This window comes from Rhinoderma darwinii, chromosome 7 (assembly GCF_050947455.1).
Source record: "Rhinoderma darwinii isolate aRhiDar2 chromosome 7, aRhiDar2.hap1, whole genome shotgun sequence".
Taxonomy (NCBI): domain Eukaryota; kingdom Metazoa; phylum Chordata; class Amphibia; order Anura; family Rhinodermatidae; genus Rhinoderma; species Rhinoderma darwinii.
This window is the reverse complement of record NC_134693.1, coordinates 123,103,192-123,115,817: the sequence shown is the minus strand read 5'-3', so window position 1 is coordinate 123,115,817 and position 12,626 is coordinate 123,103,192. Positions and strand designations below refer to the sequence as shown.

The following is a 12,626-nucleotide window of genomic DNA, read 5'->3' as shown; positions in this document are numbered from 1 at the left end:
ATTCTGCCACATTTTGCTTAGTAAATCTCCACCAAAGTAGTGATGCCATATTTATGAAGCCCCTGCACACAGACCATTGTATCAGGGATAGTGGATGGAGCTTCAAATTCTTAAGGGAATCGGGCCGAAATGTGTCCAAGTACGACTAGTCCCAATATATCTTTTTTTTAAAGTTGGACGTTTCTGTTTACACCGCCGTCATGATTTCCGTTGGAACAGAAACCACGACGGCGGTACATGACGGACATCCAAAAGGCGCCCGATTAATGCTTGAATTCAATGATTAAGAGGTGTGTCCCAATACTATAGTGTCTTGATTTAAACAGGATTAAAAATATAATTTTTATATATTTCTGTGAGTGCCGTATTACAGATCCTTGGAACATGGATCCATGCCTGAGCCCTGAGGGTATGTTCACACGCTTAACAAAAAACGTCTGAAAATACGGAGCTTTTTTCAAGGGGAAACCGCTCCTGATTTTCAGAAGTTTTTTGAGCAACTCGCGTTTTTGCGCTGCGTTTTTTACTGCCGTTTTTGGAGCTGTTTTCAATAGAGTCTATGGAAAAACGACTCCAGAAACATCCCAAGAAGGTCCTGCACTTCTTTTGACGAGCCATCATTTTACGCGACATTTTTTGACAGCGACACAGAACAGAACAGAACATCGTAAAACCCATTGCAGGCAATGGGCAGATGTTTGCAGACGTATTGGATCCGTCTTTTCAGGCGTAATTCGAGGTGTAAAACGCCTACATTACATCTGAAAAGAGGTCGTGTCCACATACCCTAAGGGTTTATAAATTATTCTGCTTTCTCTAGACCCAAAAACAAGAATGTTTGATTATTTTTGGTTCACAAATAAATATGTTTTTGTAACTGATTTCTAGCAGGCAATTAAACCTCGAAAATTTTGTATTATTCTACCCAGTACTGGGTGATGGACAAGGCAGACCTCCTATATAGACCATGTGCCATACCAAAAGCCTACCTTTTTTTGCCTACTGTATATACCATGTTCCTTATTACATTATAACTAAATTTGTGTCATCCATTTTACTTCCCAGTAGATCCAGCCCGGACTAAATAACTGTGAAATTATCCGACCACAAACAAGGATGTCTGATGGGTGGGGTCCTACCTCTGGGACCCACACCTAATGAGGTCACAGGGGTCGTCTGACACCAGTCTCACCAACTGAAGTGTCCAGCAGCTGAATGGTGGATTACAGTACGGCTTTTTGGAACTCCCATAGACTTGAATGGAGGGAGCTGTGCCCATGGTGGTTTATGGAGGACCCTGTTCTCCCGATAGAGTGGGGTCCCAGAAGAGGATCTAAAAAATAAAATCTGACATAGGAGTACTACTTTAAATTGCTTTTATAGGACCAACGTTTTCAGCAGCGACCGTACAAAAGTTGTCATCACTTACAGAGGCGTTACATGAAGCTCCTGGGCCCCAATGCAAAATCTATAAGAGGGCCCCCACCTACCATATATCATTTATAATATTGGTGTCTTCTTATGTGGCTGAGGTGCTTTTGGGCCCCCTTAGGCTCCAGAACCCGTGTGCGACTGCTCCTCTGCACCCCCTGAAGCTACGCCCCTGATCACATATCAGTCCCTTCTACCAATGGGGCTCAATATCTAACTTTCCAATCTCACACACATTAGGGACCAATATTCTGTCAATATTTTTTTTTTTTTAAATAGTGTGAAAGGAAACTGGTGAACCCAGAGGAAAGTCGAACAAACATGGAAAAAACATACAAACTCCATGCAGATGTTAGCCTTGGTCATATATGAACACAGGGTACTAATGCGGCATATATGTGAGCTTTCTATAGAAATTGTTCTAGGAGTATTATCTAAAAAGGTTACTTAAAAAAATAATTTAAAAAAATACCCCCCCCCCCCAAAAAAAAGCGGTCAAATGTGTCCGTTCTGTTTTTTAACCACATCATCTTCCCTATTGACCCTTGCATAAACAAGGCCTTATTCTTTTATCCTTTGGATTTTTAATATTCTAGTCAAGGTATCGCCTACAGGGTAAAGCAAGGCCGAGCTCAGTGACAACAATGGTCTTTCTGAGACATAATTAGTAAATTCTCATGTCAGATGCCAAACCTACTGCAAACGTATATCCAGTGAAATTTAATTCAAGTCAGAACTTGAGATGAAAATCTTCGTTTTCAATTAATTAGAATTTCTATGTCACCTGAATATTGCTGTGTATAGAATATCCATAGCTGGCACAGTATTGAAGCTTGTACATGTAATACAGCTATGGAAATCGCTCAATATTATAAAAATGCAATAAAAGCCGTTCACTCTAGGTTTAAGCTACACGGTCACTAAGGGCACGTTCAGATGTGGCGGAATTTTTCCACTGCAAATTCGCGGCAATTACGCAATGAATCTGCAGCAACAATTTCATATTTGACAGGAAATTCATACGTTACGGATATCACAGCGGACTTGCCGCAGATTTCAGCCTTCACAATTTAAATCCGCAGTGAAATTCTGCTGCTTCTGCGCAATAGAATGCTGCGGAGGGAAAATTCTGCACCGCAGCTTAAATTCCGCACAGTTATTTTCCGCAACGTCTGAATTAAATTACCTAAAAAGGTATAGAAACCAAGGAAAAAAAACAGCTACTGTAGATTTCCACTGCGGACGGTCCGCAGCGGAATTCAACAGCACTTCCGCCACGTTTGAACATGCCCTAAAAGTCCTGTGCGAATTGTGTGAAAGTTGGTATGAAAGTTTTATTAATTTGTACGGGGAGAAAAAAAGTTGCACATGGCCTTGTGACTTTTTCCAAGACAACTTGCTTTATATCTTATATATATTTTCAAAAGTTTGTTTGTTTGGAGCCCGATTTTTCATTGGTTTAAAATCAGGGAATAGCTATTTTGCATTGGACATTGAACAAAGTTTGCCAGTCCTAAATCAACACTACAGTATATAAATCTGTAATGAATATATTGCTTCATTTCATTTCTTTTATGCTTCCAATAACATTATTTACACTCTCTAGCAATTAAAGAGACTCTGTCACCACATTATAAGTGTCCTATCTCCTACATAAGGAGATGGGCGCTATAATGTAGGTGACAGTAGTGCTTTTTATTTAAAAAAACAATCTATTTTTACCACTTTATTAGCGATTTTAGATTTATGCTAATGAGTTGCTTAATGCCCAAGTGGGCGTCACTTTACTTTAGACCAAGTGGGCGTTGTACAGAGGAGTGTATGACGCTGACCAATCAGTGACCAATCAGCGTCATACACTCCTCTCCATTCATTTACACAGCAGCATCGCGTTCTTACTAGAACACGATGTGCAGCCACATACACAGACATTAACGTTAATTAAGTGTCCTGATAATGAATATACATGACCTCCAGCCTGGACGTCATGTGTATTCAGAATCCTGACACTTCTGAATCTTTTCTGTGAGATTTCCAGTAAGGGAAACGAAATCTCGTTTAGATCGTAATCTCGCGAGATTACGCGTGGCTTGCTGGAATCTCACAGAAAAGATTCAGAAGTGTCAGGATTCTGAATACAAGTGACGTCCAGGCTGGAGGTCATGTATATTCATTATCAGGACACTTGATTAACGTTAATGTCTGTGTATGTGGCTGCACATCGTGTTCTAGTAAGAACGCGATGCTGCTGTGTAAATGAATGGAGAGGAGTGTATGACGCTGACTGCTCACTGATTGGTCAGCGTCATACACTCCTCTGTACAACGCCCACTTGGTCGAAAGTAAAAACAGCCCACTTGGGTATTAAGAACCTCATTAACATAAAGCTAAAAATCGCTAATAAAGTGGTTTAAAATAGATCGTTTTTCTAAATAAAAAGCATTACGGTCACCTACATTACAGCGCCAATCTCCTTATATAGGAGACAGGGCACTTATAATGTGGTGACAGAGCCTCTTTAAATTCATACTGAGAGGTATTTCAATAGTGAGCTTTTACTCTATCTATACCGTAAGTCAACCACCCGAGCAACGCTGGATATAACAGCTAGTACACCCATAGGCACAGGTGGTCTGGCACCTTAGACTCCACTCATCAGGTAGACAAGTCTTTTTACTCCCGCAGTTCTAATAAACATATTCATATATACTGTACTCATATGTAAATGTTCCTTTCCCCAGGCCTGCCTTTAGGCACAGGCCTTACTATGATCTGTGTTTATGGTACTAATATACATTACAATCTCACTCAGTTAGATGACTGAGCCGTCAACGCAGCATTGTGTATAACTTGAGACTGTTTACATCTGCGCTAAGTTTTCAGTTATTCTGTTCTGTCAGTGGCGGACACAGACTGCAAAAGGCCCCTGTGCAGATAATGTGCCAGGGCCCCCCCCCCCCCACCCCGCAAACTTCTCATGGCCGACGGTCCGCTTTCAGCTGCATCGCTGGGTCTCCTAAGTGACCCAACAATGCAGCACTAGCAGCCGGGGCGTCACTAAGGCTGGGTTCACACACACACTATTTACGGACGTAATTTGGGCGTTTTAGCATTGAATTACATCCGAAAATGCGGCTCAAAAGCGTCGGAAAACATCTGCCCATTCATTTGAATGGGTCTTACGATGTTCTGTGCCGATGGTCATTTTTTTTTACGCGCCGCTGTCGAAAGGCGGCGCGTAAAAAACTGCCTGTCACTTCTTCAGATGTAAATGGAGCCGTTTTCCATGGACTCCATGGAAAACCAGCTTCAATTACTTCCGTAGTGGACGCAGCAAAAGACGCCTGCACATGCCATTACGGCTGAAATTACGGTGCTGTTTTCTCCTGAAAACAGCACAGTAATTTCAGCCGTAACAGACGCTGCCGTGTGAACATACCCTCAGGGCTTAAAATGTCCGGGAAATAGCCCCAATACATATGTGTCCGCCCCAAAAAAAAGTGTGTGTATAGGAGACAGCATAGCATATCTATAGCACTACGACCCTATAAACTATGGATAGGATTAGATACAGTGGCTGAGCAGACAGTATCACACATGATAGGATTAGATACAGTGGCTCAGAAGGCAGTATCACACATGATAGGATTAGATACACAGCTCAGCAGACAGTATCACACATGATAGGATTAGATACAGTGGCCCAGCAGACAGTATCACACATGATAGGATTAGATACAGTGGCTCAGCAGACAGTACCACACATGATAGGATTAGATACAGTGGCTCAGCAGACAGTACCACACATGATAGGATTAGATACAGTGGCTCAGCAGACAGTATCACACATGATAGGATTAGATACAGTGGCTCAGCAGACAGTACCACACATTATAGGATTAGATACAGTGGCTCAGCAGACAGTATCACACATGATAGGATTAGATACAGTGGCTCAGCAGACAGTATCACACATGATCGGATTAGATATAGGGCCCAGCACAGTATCATACATGATTGGATTAGATACACAGCTCAGCAGACTGTATCACACATGATAGGATTAGATACAGGGCCCAGCTCGCTGACATTGCGGCTCCAGCGCTGGACCCAGGAAAGGTAAGAATAATAATTTTGCTTCTTTATGTGTTACTGATTATTTTTGTGTGTTTGTGTTTTTTTTACAGGTTCGGTTGTTGGACTTCGGATACGAGGACTTCAATGACGGCGTTTTTTTTATTCTCAATAAAATGGTTAATGAGGGTTGTGTTTTTATTTCAATAAAAAAAAATTCTATGTGCTTGTATCTTTTTAAACTTTATTATCACCGCCTTAGTAATGGCCGCTGGCTGATTGACAACCTCCATTACTAAGGCGAGGCTTAATGTTAGCCGGTGCAGAGTCTACACTAACCCCCATTATTACCCCGGTACCCACCGCCACCAGGGGTACTGGGAAGAGCCGGGTACAAACCAGTACCCGACCAGCTGTAGTGACGGGCAGGCACCGGGGTGGCCGCAGGCTGGTAGTATTAGGCTGGGGAAGGCCAAAAACAGTGGCCCTTCCCACCCTTGTAATGCTGCCTGCTGCTGCTGTGTTGTATCTGGCTGGTTATGAAAATTGGGGGGGACCCGACATCGTTCTTTCCAATTATTTTTTAAATGACGTGGCGTCCCCCCCATTTTCATAACCAGCCAGATACAATAAAGCAGCAGCAGCCTAGCATCACCAGGGTAGGAAGGGCCACTGTATCTGGCCTTTCCCCTCCTGATAATACCAGCCTGCGGCCACCCCAGTGGCCGACCATCACTACAGATGGTCAGGTACTGGATCGTACCCGGCTCTTCCCAGCACCCCTGGTGGCGGTGGGTACCGGGGTAATAAAGGGGGTTAGTGTTAGCCTATGCACCGGCTAACACTAAGCCCTGCCTTAGCAATGGATGCTGTCAATCAGCCGGCGGCCATTACTAAGGCGGTAGTAATATAGTTTAAAAAAAACCACAAAGACATAGAAAAAATATTTTATTGAAATAAAAAAAAAAAACACAACCCTCATTAACCATTTTATTAATAAAAAAAAAAGCTGTCATCGAAGTAGTCCTGGAATCCGCCGTAGTCCAACGACCGAACCTGTAAGAAAACACACAAAAAATGATTAGTAACACATGTGGTAGGGTATGTGCACACACACTAATTACGTCCGGAATTGACGGACGTATTTCGGCCGCAAGTACCGGACCGAACACACTGCAGGGAGCCGGGCTCCTAGCATCATAGTTATGTACGACGCTAGGAGTCCCTGCCTCGCTGCCGGACAACTGTCCGGTACTGAAAACATGATTACAGTACAGGACAGTTGTCCCACAGCGAGGCAGGGACTCCTAGCGTCGTACATAAGTACGACGCTAGGAGCCCGGCTCCCTGCAGTGTGTTCGGTCCGGTACTTGCGGCCGAAATACATCCGTCACTTACGGACGTAATTAGTGTCTGTGCACATACCCTAAGGCTTAGATACAGGGCCCATGTGTGATACTGTCTGTGGGACCCTGTATCTAAGCCTACCACAAGGTAGGCTTAGATACAGGGTCCAGCAGACAGTAATCTTATACAGTATAAGATTACTGTGTGCTGGGGCCCTGTATCTAAACCTACAGTGTGGTAGGCTTAGATACAGGGCCCAGCAGACAGGATCACGCATGGGCCATGTATCTAAGCCTACCATGTGATTGGCTTAGATACAGGGCCCAGCAGACAGCATCACACAATCTGTGATCCTGTCTCATGGGCCCCCTAAGCCTGCTACATCGTAGGCTTAGGGGTTGTGCAGTCCCTAAACATTGATGGCCTATCCTCAGGATAGGCCATCAATAGCTGATGTGTCGCCCGGGACCCGCAAATCAGCTGTTTTGAAGGGGCCGCAGCACTCGTACGAGAGCTGCTTCCCCTTCATTTCACTACTCGCCCACACTGTGAATCGCCGAAACCGATTCACAGTGTGACCGGAATGAAGTGACAGGAATGAAGGGGAGCAGCTCTCGTACGAGTGCTGCGGCCCCTTCAAAACAGCTGATTGGCGGGTCCCAGGAGTCGGACCCCGCCAGTCAGGGCTATCTTACCTTCCTCTTCGGCCGCGGCGGGAGTTCTGTAGTCTCGATGCTGTGCGCGGCGGCATAGCGCTGTGACGTCATGCGCTGCGCACAGCGCCTGACGTCAGGACCTCCGCTGCGATCCGGAACCAGGAAGGTAAGTAAAGTATGTTACTATAGTAACAGGGGCCCGCGGCCCGAGTTACTATAGTAACTTTTTATTGATGTGGTGCGGGGGGCCGTGGGCCCCCCTGGCTTCGGGGCCCGGTCGCAATTGCGACCGCTGCGACCCCTATAGCTACGCCAGTGGTCCACGGGCCTCTGTCTCAGTCCTCAGCATCGCGCAGCTGAGAACTGAGTCGGCCAGCAGAGGAACGGGCCCCCTTCCCACGCGGGGCCCTTGTGCAGCTGCACCGGCTGCACATGCGGTATGTCCGCCCCTGTGTTCTGTCATAGGAACAGAATAAACGAAAAACAAAAGTGATATATCTGTCAAATGACGGACACCAACAGCTCCCGACAAAACCAATTTACTTTGTGTTTTCGTAATTTTGACGAACAAACTAGCCACTCCGACGCAGATGTGAACAGATGTGCAAAACACTAATTCTGTGTACTCTAAGGCTGGATTCACACGAGCACATTACGTCCGTAATTGACGGACGTATTTCGGCCGCAAGTCCCGGACCGAACACACTGCCGGGAGCCGGGCTCCTAGCATCATAGTTATGTACGATGCTAGGAGTCCCTGCCTCTCTGCAGGACAACTGTCCCATACTGTAATCATGTTTTCAGTACGGGACAGTAGTTCCACAGAGAGGCAGGGACTCCTAGCATCGTACATAACTATGATGCTAGGAGCCCGGCTCCCTGCAGTGTGTTCGGTCCGGGACTTGCGGCCGAAATACGTCCGTCGATTACGGACGTAATGTGCTCGTGTGAATCCAGCCTTAGAGTATGTTCGCACGCAGTGTTTTCAGGCGTATTTCGGGGCGTTTACCCCTGAAAAAACGGAAGCTGAACGCCTACAAACATCTGCCCATTGAAATCAATTGGAAAAACAGCATTTAGTTCATATGGGGCGTCTTTTTACGCCTCTGTTTTAAAAAATGGAGCATAAAAAGACGCACCGTAAAAAGAAGTAGCATGTCACTACTTGAGGCGTTTTTTGGAGCTGATTTTCCATTGAACACTGAAAAACGCCTCAAAAGAAGCCTGAAAAGAAGCTCCAAATTATAGGCCATTGAGCTCCGCGGCCATAAAACGCAGCGAAATACGCTTTCTCTGCCTCCCATTGATGTCAACGGGAGGTCAGAGGCGTAAATGCCCGAAGATAGGGAGAAAACCGCCACCCATTAAAATCAATGGGAGGCATTTTCGGCTGGTTTTTGGCGAGTTTTGCGGCGCAGTTTCCGCATCAAAAAACTCGGCAAAAAACTCTGTGTGAACATACCCTAAAAAGAAGCTTCATTTTCAGCTTCAAAAACGCCTGAAAATCAGAGGCCGTTTTCTCTGAAAACAGCTCCGTATTTTGTGAACATACCCTAAGGGTATGTGCACACACACTAATTACGTCCGTAATTGACGGACGTATTTCGGCCGCAAGTCCCGGACCGAACACAGTGCAAGGAGCCGGGCTCCTAGCATCATACTTATGTACGATGCTAGGAGTCCCTGCCTCGCTGCAGGACAACTGTCCCGTAGTGTAATCATGTTTACAGTACGGGACAGTTGTCCTGCAGCGACGCAGGGACTTCTAGCATCGTACATAAGTATGATGCTAGGAGCCTTGCTCCTTGCACTGTGTTCGGTCCGGGACTTGCGGCCGAAATACGTCCGTCAATTACGGACGTAATTAGTGTGTGGGCACATACCCTAAGAGTTAACCATCTGCTCAACTATATTTTCTGATAATCCTTTAATCTCAGATTTTGATGAAGTCAAATCAGATGGGTCTATGAAACACATCCCTCATCCTTTAACAGAGGCACCTGTATGTGATGAGACGTATTGATAACATAATAAAAACGTCTAATCCCAGGGTGAGGGGCAATGGGTAGCCAGGTATGTATATAAGTAGGTATAAAAGGATCTACAGGGGATGAGGCAGCATTCGGAGACATGAAGCTTTTGGCGGCTCTGAGCATTTGCTATGGCCTGGTTTTCCATTTTACAAACTCAGGTAAGAATCTATTTCCATCTCATATGTTTTTAGCAGTAGAGAGAGATCTGAACCACTATTACATGACAAAAATTTACGTTTTGTTTTGATCAATGTCAATCCGGGGATGCGGTAGACGGAGCGCACTGTGACGCGGCCACGTGGATACATACATGTGTAGCTGGCCCTGCATTGTGATAGCGTTCGAAAAAGGGAACCTCTACTCTTGGTCCACGTTAGGGCTTTATATTTATATCACTGTAGATAGAAATTTATAGTTAATTCATTTCATTTAAATATTGAGAATTTTATTATTTGATACTAAAAATTCTGGGTCCAATAATTCTGCTATAAATATTTTATTTCTTATCAGCCATTTTGAGAAAAAATGAAGCATCTGACTTCCTGGCCATAGTTGGAAAGAAACATGGTGGAAATGGACCTTGTTCTGTTGGGAGGTGTGATCTTGAGAGCAGTGAAGCCATTGAGGATCGTAGTTTAAGGGTTGGTAACATTTCTATACAAATTCTTTGTGAAATAAAATTTTCTAATGATCATTGTCTGTTCCTGTGCAGAATACAGTTCTCAGTTTGCATATTAGATGGTAGTCTGGATTATGGGATAGCATTTACACAACTTTTTACATGAAAATACTGAATCAAATTATACAAAACTATATATCCACGAGCTCAGCGTCTCCTCCTCTATTTTATACTGACCTCAGATATGATGCTACACAGACACTTTATCCATATGTATTGCAATATGGGCTAATTTCCCCCATTTTGAACATATGAGGGAATGAAAACGAGTCCAATATTTAATATTAGTCTTCCAGTAACTGAGAAGATCCTTGTTGACAAGCTGGAAAGTGCAATTGCAAGGTGAGGTCTGTCTGGTACCGGTTCTGTAAGTAATTACTATCTGGCAGCATTAAAGCGGACCATAGACTTCCCGCTAATTATTGGCAACAAACTTTTTCGATCTTATTAGCCAAAACTATAGTCAGAAGAACGATGGGACTATTAAATTCTCATGTATATGGCCATCTTATTCTGCTATAGAACTGGTTTGGCCATACATGTTATAGCCAATTCCAATGAACTTGTGATGTATGGACAGCATTATAGGAATTGTTTGTAATGTATTAAAGGGCAGAGAATGGACATCTTCGACTGTGACCACTAACATATTCCCTTTTCAGGTACAATCGGGTAGGAGACAAGATTCTTCATCATCTGAATCGGCCATGGTTCCACAGGTATTTTTCCATGTAGAGATTTTATATTATTTAAAAATTATGTATTGGTAGAATCTAATCTAGATTATCATCATAATCTTTGAAACTATGCCGGTTAGTAGAAGTGGTTGAGTCCACATATATAAAATGATATAAAGTAGACTACAGGCTTCAGTATATGGCAGGTTGTTGTTTGTGAGTGGACTAAGGGCATAGAGACAGCCCATGTACCTGCTGTGGGGCTCTCGTCAAGCTTGGTTCCATCCTCTTTGCTGTTGGGTATTGAGAACATGTAAAGGACTCTTCTTCATAGGCTATGCGATGCTAGAAAACGGAGGGGAAATCGGCATAAGGGTCATGGAAAGGGTATGGGGATGAGGATGGGGAGGGCAGACAACCACCAGGTCCTTCTGCCCTGGTTGATATTACCAAGTTCTATAGGGCAGTCCGGTTTAGATCCCTACTATGGGGCCCCTTTTCCTCTATGTACATCAGGTTGGAGATTTCGATAGCTGACAAAGTTAATCCTAATAATGTCCCACCAAAAACTAAATATGCCATAAAAGTCTGATTGGTGCTTGTTAGACTTCTGGGACCTCCACTGATCCTGAGATCAAGAATACTCAGTGTCTGTTCCCGGAGAAGAAGTGGCTGAGCATGCATGGCCACTCTCCATTAAAAGCTATGGAAGATACGGAAACAGCCAAGGGAGCTATATATTACCGTATTTCCAATGGATTTTAATGGAGAGTGATCGCACATATGTGGACATTTCTCCATCAGGAACAGGGACCAAATGGGGACTGGACATAGTCTTTTTCATGAAAGTGGAGGTCCCACCACTCGATCCCACACTGATCAGATATTTTGGCATATCTAGTTGATATACCATAAAAAATATTTCGTAGAAAAACCCCTTTAAATTTTAAATAGATTATTTAGTGTTGTAATTCTTGTATATTCTAAATGTTGAATCTAATTGTTTTCTTACATTTCTTTCTTACAGGACGTATTACTGCCTCCAACTCCTCCAGATGGAGTCACAAAATAACATGGTGTCTGTTTTTGGCTGCCATTTTGTTCTGCCTGTCATATTGGGACTCTTTTGGTTATGCTGAATTTTGTGTATATGCAGTTGTATTCACTTGATGCTATATCATATGATGAAATGCTGCAAAATAAAGTAAGCATACAATTCTTGGCTTATTGTAATTCTTAGGTATGGATAGCTATATGAAAAAATGTACCCGAAGATTATATATTCTGCATTATTTATTTTTCCGGAGATATACGTTGCCACACCGATATGCTGCACACCATCTAAAATTAATTCGCTTGCTTCTCACTTAGTAACAGACTACAAATTGTCACCGTCAGCCTACTCTAAATTTTTTGCCCAATTTTGTGAAAATCACAGCAAAAAAAAAATAATTAAAAAATAAATAAGACAAAATCAGCACCTCACAGACTTAAGCTGGCCACACAAATTTAATGCCTACATTTAGGGATCCAGAGTGGGGAGGGAGGTACAATCTGAAACCCCTGTCTTAGGCACCATGAATTTCAGGTTACTGATAAGTACCAGTCAAGGGATGGTACCAGAAAATATCCAAGTGACTGAATGTGCCCGAAAACAATACATGCATAAAAGGACAATTTTGAGGGAGACCTATGGCTATTCTAAAGGAGTTACAAACTTCTGTGAATA

At 43.6% G+C, this 12,626-nt stretch overlaps 1 long non-coding RNA gene across 1 annotated transcript; it reads left to right on the top strand.

Annotated features, from left to right (window-relative positions):
• The first annotated feature begins 9,902 nt into the window (after positions 1–9,902).
• Positions 9,903–12,029, top strand: LOC142657364 (uncharacterized). The gene is made up of 3 exons (XR_012849910.1): positions 9,903–10,182; positions 10,883–10,939; positions 11,925–12,029. It is a non-coding gene; the product is annotated as an uncharacterized LOC142657364 (long non-coding RNA).
• Positions 12,030–12,626: the final 597 nt, after the last annotated feature.